Raw genomic sequence first — 8037 nt, forward strand, 5'->3', positions numbered from 1 at the left:
TCCGTGGGGCCAGGTACCCATGCACTATTATTAATATATACTTCAATAGAATTATCCACCCATGTAACTGCCCGAATTAAGGGCAGGAAGGGCACATAGGCCCAGTAAATATAATTAGCTGCAGCTGCTCCTGCAGACCTGGGAAGACTTATCACCGTTGATACAATCATCAAAGTTGCAAGCAGCGTATTCCCTGGAGTTTGTGTCACCTTTGTGAATGTACTTAATGCCACTGAACTGTATATTTAAAAATGGTTAAGATGGTAAATTTTATGTGTGCATTTTACCACCATCTTAAAAGTCAAGAAGGAGGTGAAGAAACAGCTCAAATTGGTGATCTAAGTTTGCTAGAGTCAATTTCTGTTGTTTACAACAAAACACTCTGTTGTTGTGTACAGTGGTTAAAGTGAACGCAGGTGAAGGTCACTGGCCATGAGCAAGTCAAGATAATAAGGGGCTGGATGTTGGGTAGGTCATCCATCGAAATATCCATCAAATAGGGATTTTCTAGATATTTTCAGGATGGTGGTAGTATATAGGGGTGGAGAGTATAGGATGATAAGGAGACTGATTCTGAGCTGTGGGCTCACCTTCACTGAATGAGGCCAATTGGTAAGAAGGTCAATGGATGATAGGAGTCAGGTGACACAAAGATTTGCATTCCAGGCTGGGCACGGTGGCTCATGCCTGTAATCCCAGCACTTTGGGAGGCTGAGGAGGGCGAATCACTGAGGTCAGAAGTTAGAAACCAGCCTGACCAACATGGTGAAACACCGTCTCTACTAACAATTCAAAAATTAGCTGGGCATCGTGGCATCCGCCTGTAATCCCAGCTACTGGGGAGACTGAGGCAGGAGAATCGCTTGAACCTGGGAGACAGAGGTTGCAGTGAGTCGAGATTGCACCATTGCACTCCAGCCTGGGCAACAAGAGCGAAACTCCATCTAAAAAAAAAAAAAAAAAATTTGCATTCCAAATAGCCACCATGCAATAGTTCATTCATTCATGAGGGCAGAGAAGGGATGGTCTCCAGCCACAGCTTGGATCCATGAAGCACTGACTCCACCTCTCGAACTTGAGGTGTTGGATTGTGGGAGAATGAATAGCCTTCCTTTAAGAGGTCCCCAGGAGAAACATCCTTAAGGAAGAGCTAAGTGTTAGTTTAAAAAAGAAATGAATTGGCTGGGCATGGTGGCTCACACCTGTAACCCCAGTATTTTGGGAGGCCGAGGTGGGCGGATCACAAGGTCATGAGACCATCCTGGCCAACATGGTGAAACCTCATCTCTACTAAAAATACAAAAATTAGCTGGGCGTGGTGGCACATGCCTGTAATCCCAGCTACTCGGGAGGCTGAGGCAGGAGAATCGCTTGAACCAGGGAGTCGGAGGTTGCAGTCAGCTGAGATCACACCACTGAACCTCCAGCCTGGCGACAGAGCGAAACTCCATCTAAAAAAAAAAAAAAAAGAAAAAGAAAAGAATTGAGGGAACTGCTTCCATTAAAATATAGGGAATGTAGAGGAATTCAACATGGAACTTAAAGTGATCCAGAGCATGCAGAGAGAAGATGTGGGAAGAACAGCAGCAGTGAGAAGGTGGGTCAGGAGGGAGACTAGCCAGGAAGGATGGTCAGAGGAGCAGCAACCCGGGGTAACAGTGTGAAGCCTGGTGGTTTATGTGGCTCCCAAAATGCCAAAGAGACAGACCCAGCAAATACTGGAAGGCTACAAATGTAGACAGGACACTTGGATAAAACAAGGGTCAACATAGTTTGCACTTCTATGGGAGTTTGTTCCATGAAAGGGCTGTGTTTACACAGCAACCCCCAAATGCAGAAGGAGCCTGGAAACCAAAGGAGGCAGAGAAATCCAATGTGTGGTTTTGGGTGATTTATTAGGGAAACTTACAAACAGAAATGTGGTCTTGGGTGGCTACAAGATAGGTAGACCTCTGCACCGCAACCCCCCAGACCCAGGGCTTATATCTTGGGGAAAAATATACATGCTCTAGAAGGAATGTGAAGGTGGCTACCAGCATCACAGCCTATGATTTCTGCAACAGCAACGAAGGTTGTTTTGAAGGAAACTTACAGTAAATGGGTGTTTCTACATAAATAATAATACATCGACTCAACATTTTGGAGGCATTCCCAGACTCGGTATTAGTCAGTGGATTGGTATTTAAAATAAATTCACTCTTGTCCCCACCAAGAGTTTTCCTCTTCAATGAAAGAGGAGGCTTTGTGTGGAAAGCAAAAGTTCCTCTTCAAACCCCTTTAAATCATAAATGTTATTGATATCTTTTCTCAAAACTAACTTTAAGTTTCTTATTTTATAGTAATAACTCTCTGTTAAGCCTTATGTAGCAAAGGTAACAGAATAAGCATACTCTGACTTCAGTATCTGTTAAACATGCTCACAGGCACGTAGTACGTTCTGTCCTTGTACCTTAGTCAGAATATTCGTGCTGGACGTGCCCAGGCATGTCCCAGCTTGCAGCCTACGCTCCTCCCTTATTTGGGAATATTATTACTTTTCTAAGTCCTTTCATAAGCAACTTCCTTTTTTTCCTTTGTTCCTCACTGCCTTTACCTATTTTAAAAAGTTTTGAACTGTTAGCCAATCGGGTTTTAGTTTAGATTGTGAGGTCTGGCTCCAGCCAATGGAATCAGGACACAGCAATAGGAACCTCATGTGTAAGGCAAAAATATTCTAGTATCTTTTTTACTTTGTGGGTACTCCTGGCAGGATTGCTGACAGGCACCACCCTTTCTGCAAAGAGTAAAAAGAGTTTCCTGTTGAGGAAACTTTTTGTCTAATTGCGGATTCTTCTCTGCGACATCGGGGAATAAGCATTTATTTCCAACACTTTGGTCTCCCAGGAAGGACTACCTGAGCCATGAGTGGTTTGCTGGGCTTGGGGAGAAGCTCTGGTTTGATGCAGCTTTTTCCGAAGCTCCCAGGGAGTGCAGTCTGGGCCTGGTCTGTGATTGTTTAGGATGGAAAGTGTGGCCCTGGAAGGTGCAAGCCTGGTCCGTAGGAGTATGGGTAGCATACGCACCAACAATGCTCGGCAAAATCTGTCTTATTACTAATATCAACCAGTGTATGGTACCGCAGGTGGGGCACGTATGGCGACATTTTGTATCCGGAATTGGTTCCTTCCAGTGGGTTCTTGGTCTTGCTGACTTCAAGAATGAAGCTGTGGACCCTCACGGTGAGTGTTAAAGTTCTTAAAGATGGTGTGTCCAGAGTTTGTTCCTTCAGATGTTCAGATGTGTCTGGAATTTCTCCTTTCTGGTGGGTTCGTGGTCTCGCTGACTTCAGGAGTGAAGCTGCAGATCTTCGCGGTGAGTGTTACAGCTCATAAAGGCGGTGCATCCAGAGTTGTTCATTCCTCCTGGTGAGTTTGTGGTCTCATTGGCTTCACGAGTGAAGCTGCAGACCTTTGTGGTGAGTGTTACAGCTCATAAAGGCAGTGCGGACCCAAAGAGTCAGCAGCAGCAAGATTTATTGTGAAGAGCAAAAGAACAAAGCTTCCACAGTGTGGAAGGGGACCCGAGCGGGTTGCCGCTGCTGGTTGAGGTGGCCTGTTTTTATTCCCTTATTTGGCCCCACCCACATGCTGCTGATTGATCCATTTTGCAGAGAGCTGATTGGTCCGTTTTACAGAGTGCTGATTGGTCCATTTTTACAGAGCGCTGAATTGTGCATTTACAATCCTTTAGCTAGACAGAAAAGTTCTCCAAGTCCCCACCCGACCCAGAAGCCCAGCCAGATTCACCTCTCAATTTGATACATAAATCTTTAACTGCCGTTGAATTTATTCTTAGAATAAATTCTCGGAAGTCTAATTAATGGCTCAAAGAGGATGAATTTTTAATCTTACTGATTCACATTGCTAAATTCATTTATAATATTCTATACCAATGTGTATTCTGATTCATTTGGGATTAACAGTCCTTCTCCATCCTTAATCATATTGGATAAAAATTAAAAAAACTTGTATGTCACAAAATTAGCATGGTTTTGAGACCATTCTTTAGGGGTCTCCTGATTTTGTATTTCTTTATGTCTTGTATTATTCTCTTACCCCAGACTATCAATTCAAGGACACTTATAGAGAATACAGCCTTGGAAGATAGAAATAGTGTCTCCCCTTAGGGCAGAAGGCAGATTTGTTTGCCTCCACAGAATAAAGATAATGTCTCCCTCCAGGGGCAAAGGTTGGGCAGATTTGCTAGTAGCTTCTAAGTTTGGGGATTTCTGAGCTCAGGGCTCCTCTGCTGTGGAATGAACCACTGTGTGTACAACAACCCCCTGGGCTGCTCTGAGACTCGAGGGGTGAGGGGAAGCAATGGAAATGTAAAGCTCATGCTGCCGGCTGTGCTGTAATCATGTCCTTCATCTCCTACCCAGGAGTCTTGTGTCTTCTGCCAGTGTTTATGAAACTGAGTCAGGTTACCTTGTTAGCTTGCAAGCTGGGTAAAATCTCACAGTTCTTGGCAATCATTTCTGAGCTGGGTTTTGAGGACTCAGCATGTTTCCCTTTGGATAGTAGGGGAAGGGTATTGCAGGCAGAGGGAGCAGCTCTTATTCATATAAAGGCAGAGACAGATCATGGAGGGCTTTGTGGAGGATTTTTTTTTTCCTTTGAGATGGAGTCTTGCTTTGTTGCCCAAGCTGGAGTGCATTGGCGTGATCTCGGCTCACTGCAACCTCCGCCTCCTGGGTTCAAGAGATTCTCCTGCCTCAGCCTCCCGAGTAGCTGGGATTACTGGTGTGCCCACCAAGCCTGGCTAATTTTTGTATTTTTAGTAGAGATGGGTTTTCACCACTTTGGCCAGGCTGGTCTCGAACTCCTGACCTTAAGTGATCTGCCTGCCTCTGTCCCCTAAAGTGCTGGAATTACAGGTGTGAGCCACTGCGCTCGGCCTTGGAGGATTTTATTCTGTGTTTAAAACACAGAATAAAAGACAGGAAGTGGGGAAGACAGTGGCAGGACAACCAGTTAGGACGCTGTTACAGTAGTCCAACAAAAAGACTGCAAACTAGAGGAGGAGCTTCTGAGGAAGAAAGGAGTTGTACATGGGGAAAAATGACATTGGCTCTGGATAACTCAGAGATGTCCTGCAGGAAAAATCTTCAATCCTCCTTGCACTCAAGAGGGGAGTTTGACCCTAGAGATGGTGTTTTGGGAAAGAGAGTGTATATAGTAGTGAATTCAGGTGAATTCATATTAAAGGAGAATGGAGTGGAGATGATTTGGTATCACAAACCTGAAGCCTCTGGAGGCTTCTGGAGGACGGGCAGATAATACAGTATTAACTAGGGAAGTGGACCAGGTATAAAACTTCCCCCAAAGTAGCAATACATTCTACAGATCTTTGTGACATATGTTTATTTTACCTTAAAAGGAGAGATTTCTTATTTTCTACCTAAAGCATCTGTATTCAAGTGTACCACAGTTGCTTTAAATTTGTTGACCAAGTCCATAATGAAGCACAAAGGAACCATTTCCCCCAAAGGTCAAAAAGCAAGTGTCCACCTTTTAGGGTGACTTTCACCTTTAGATCCCCTCCTTAGATCTCACAGCATTGGCCTTACCAGAATCCAGGTCCACACAGACCACATTTTTTTTTTTTTTTTTAAGAGGTGGAAATTTGGATTTTATGCTTAAGCCTTTCTAAAATTGTAAAAGCTGAGGGCCGGGTGTGGTGGCTCAGGCCTGTAATCCCAGCACTTTGGGAGGCTGAGGTGGGTGGATCACTTGAGCCCAGGAGTTTGAGACCAGCCTGGGCAACATGGTGAAACCCTGTCTCTACTAGAAATACAAAAATTAGCCAGGTGTGATGGCACGTGCCTGTAGTCCCAGCTACTTGGGAGGCTGAGGCAGGAGAATTCCTTGAGCCTGGAACGTGGAGGTTGCAGTGAGCTGAGATCACGCCACTGCACTCTAGCCTGGGCAGCAGTGCGAGACTGTCTCCAAATAGATAAATAAATAAATAAAATTGCACAAACCAGATTGAGCCCCTGGGCCAGCAGCTTACAGCCTCTGACTTAACTGTGCTTTAGTAGCAGGAATCTACTTACCCCGTGGTCTTGATGGTTCCATGAGAACTATGTGGAGAGGCATACATTGCTATGTGAACAGGAGGGCAAATTGGGGGCTTGTATTTGCCCCTTAGAGCAGATGATTTGATCACCATCCAAGCCCTGTTGTTTTATATTGAGCTCGATAAACATGGTTTTGGAACCAATGAGGTGGAACTGCCTGCTTGTCTTTCTTTCCTATTGTATGATGCATGTGAATAAGCCATTGTCAGGAAAATAAAACTGTTTTTCATAGATACATAAGGTGGACTTTGATCCATGGATGTGTACCAAAATTGGAAAGTGGGCAAGTGTGTTTTTTGGCACCCCAAATCTCGGCATTCTGGGCCTTTTCCTTCCACCTTATTTGACTTCAACCCCACATCTATGTGCTAGGGTGCTCTATGATCTCATCACATCAAAAGGTGGGAAGTAACAACAACAGCAAATAAATTGCTTTAAAAAAATTCACAGCACCCTCAGAAATCCAGTATGATCAAAAGCAGTTATCAGGACAGGCACTGGTCTACATGGAATTTTGAGGAGGACCTTATAATCATACCCTCCTGTGCCCATGTAGATGCTTAGCCTAAAAGGTTACTGGAAATCTGCAGAGTAAATGTCTCTGGAATTCTATCAGCCATGAGATGGAAAGGCGCAGAGAATCTTTCCAAAATGCCACCTCCCCTGACCTACCTAATAAGAGCTCTAGAGAAAGTTGATACCACTGGATTTCTGAGTGTGCTGTGAATTTTTTTAAAGCAACTTATTTGCTGTTGTTGTTACTTCCCTCCTTTGTGTATCTGGTTTGAATATGTTTTTCACATGCTTTGAGCTCAGACGAGTTTTTAACTCTATTCAATGATTAAAATGTATGGGACACTACAAGTTGCCCAGCACTGTGAGGGGCTGGTAAAGCCATTTCTACCTCAACTGGTCAAATCAGACAATGGTGGCACATGCTAAATTTTAGAATATTATTTCTTTTTTCTTTTTAAGATGGAGTCTTGCTCTTGTCACCCAGGCTGCAGTGCAATGGCAAGATTTCGGCTCACTGCAACCTCCACCTCCCGGGTTCAAGCGATTCTCCTGCCTCAGCCTCCCAAGTAGCTGGGATTACAGGCACCCACCACCATGCCCAGCTAATTTTTGTATTGTTAGTAGAAACAGGGTTTCACCATGTTGGCCAGGCTGGTCTCAAACTCCTGACCTCAGGTTATCCACCCGCCTCACCTCCCAAAGTGTTGGGATTACAGGCGTGAGCCACCATGCCTGGCCTAGAATATTCTTTCAAAAAGGAATTTTTTATCTTCTGTTAAAGAGCTTTCAAATATGCTATACACCAGACATTCCAAATTTTATCAATTTACAGTTATATAGGTTGTGCAATCATATTTTGCATTAAGCTTTTTAGTACAGCAAAATTTCCACAGTATCTCTCTATATAAATATATATAAGCATATATATATATGATTTTGTTAAACAGAAAACATTGAAAAAAAGGGTAGGCATGATAGCTGATGCCTGTAATCCCTGCAGTTTGGGAGGCCAAGGCAGGAGGATCACTCGACCCCAGGAACTCAAGACCAGCCTGGGTGAGACCATGTCTCTTTAAAAAAAACACCAACAAGGCTGGGCGCGGTGGCTCATGCCTGTAATCCCAGCACTTTGGGAGGCCGAGGCGGGAGGATCACCTGGGGTCAGGAGTTCGAGACCAGCCTGGCCAACATGGTGAAACTCTGTCTCTACTAATAGTACAAAAATTAGCTGGGCATGGTGGTGTGCACCTGTAATCCCAGCTACTCGGGAGGCTGAGGTAGGAGAATTGCTTGAACCCCAGGAGGCAGAGGTTGCAGTGAGCCGAGATCATGCCACTGCACTCCAGTCTGGCTGATAGAGTGAGACCCTGTCTCCAAAAAAAAAAAAAAAAAAAAAAAAAAAA

The sequence above is a fragment of the Hylobates moloch genome, unplaced genomic scaffold (genome assembly GCF_009828535.3).
Source record: "Hylobates moloch isolate HMO894 unplaced genomic scaffold, HMol_V3 SCAFFOLD_29, whole genome shotgun sequence".
NCBI classification, from domain to species: Eukaryota; Metazoa; Chordata; class Mammalia; order Primates; family Hylobatidae; genus Hylobates; species Hylobates moloch.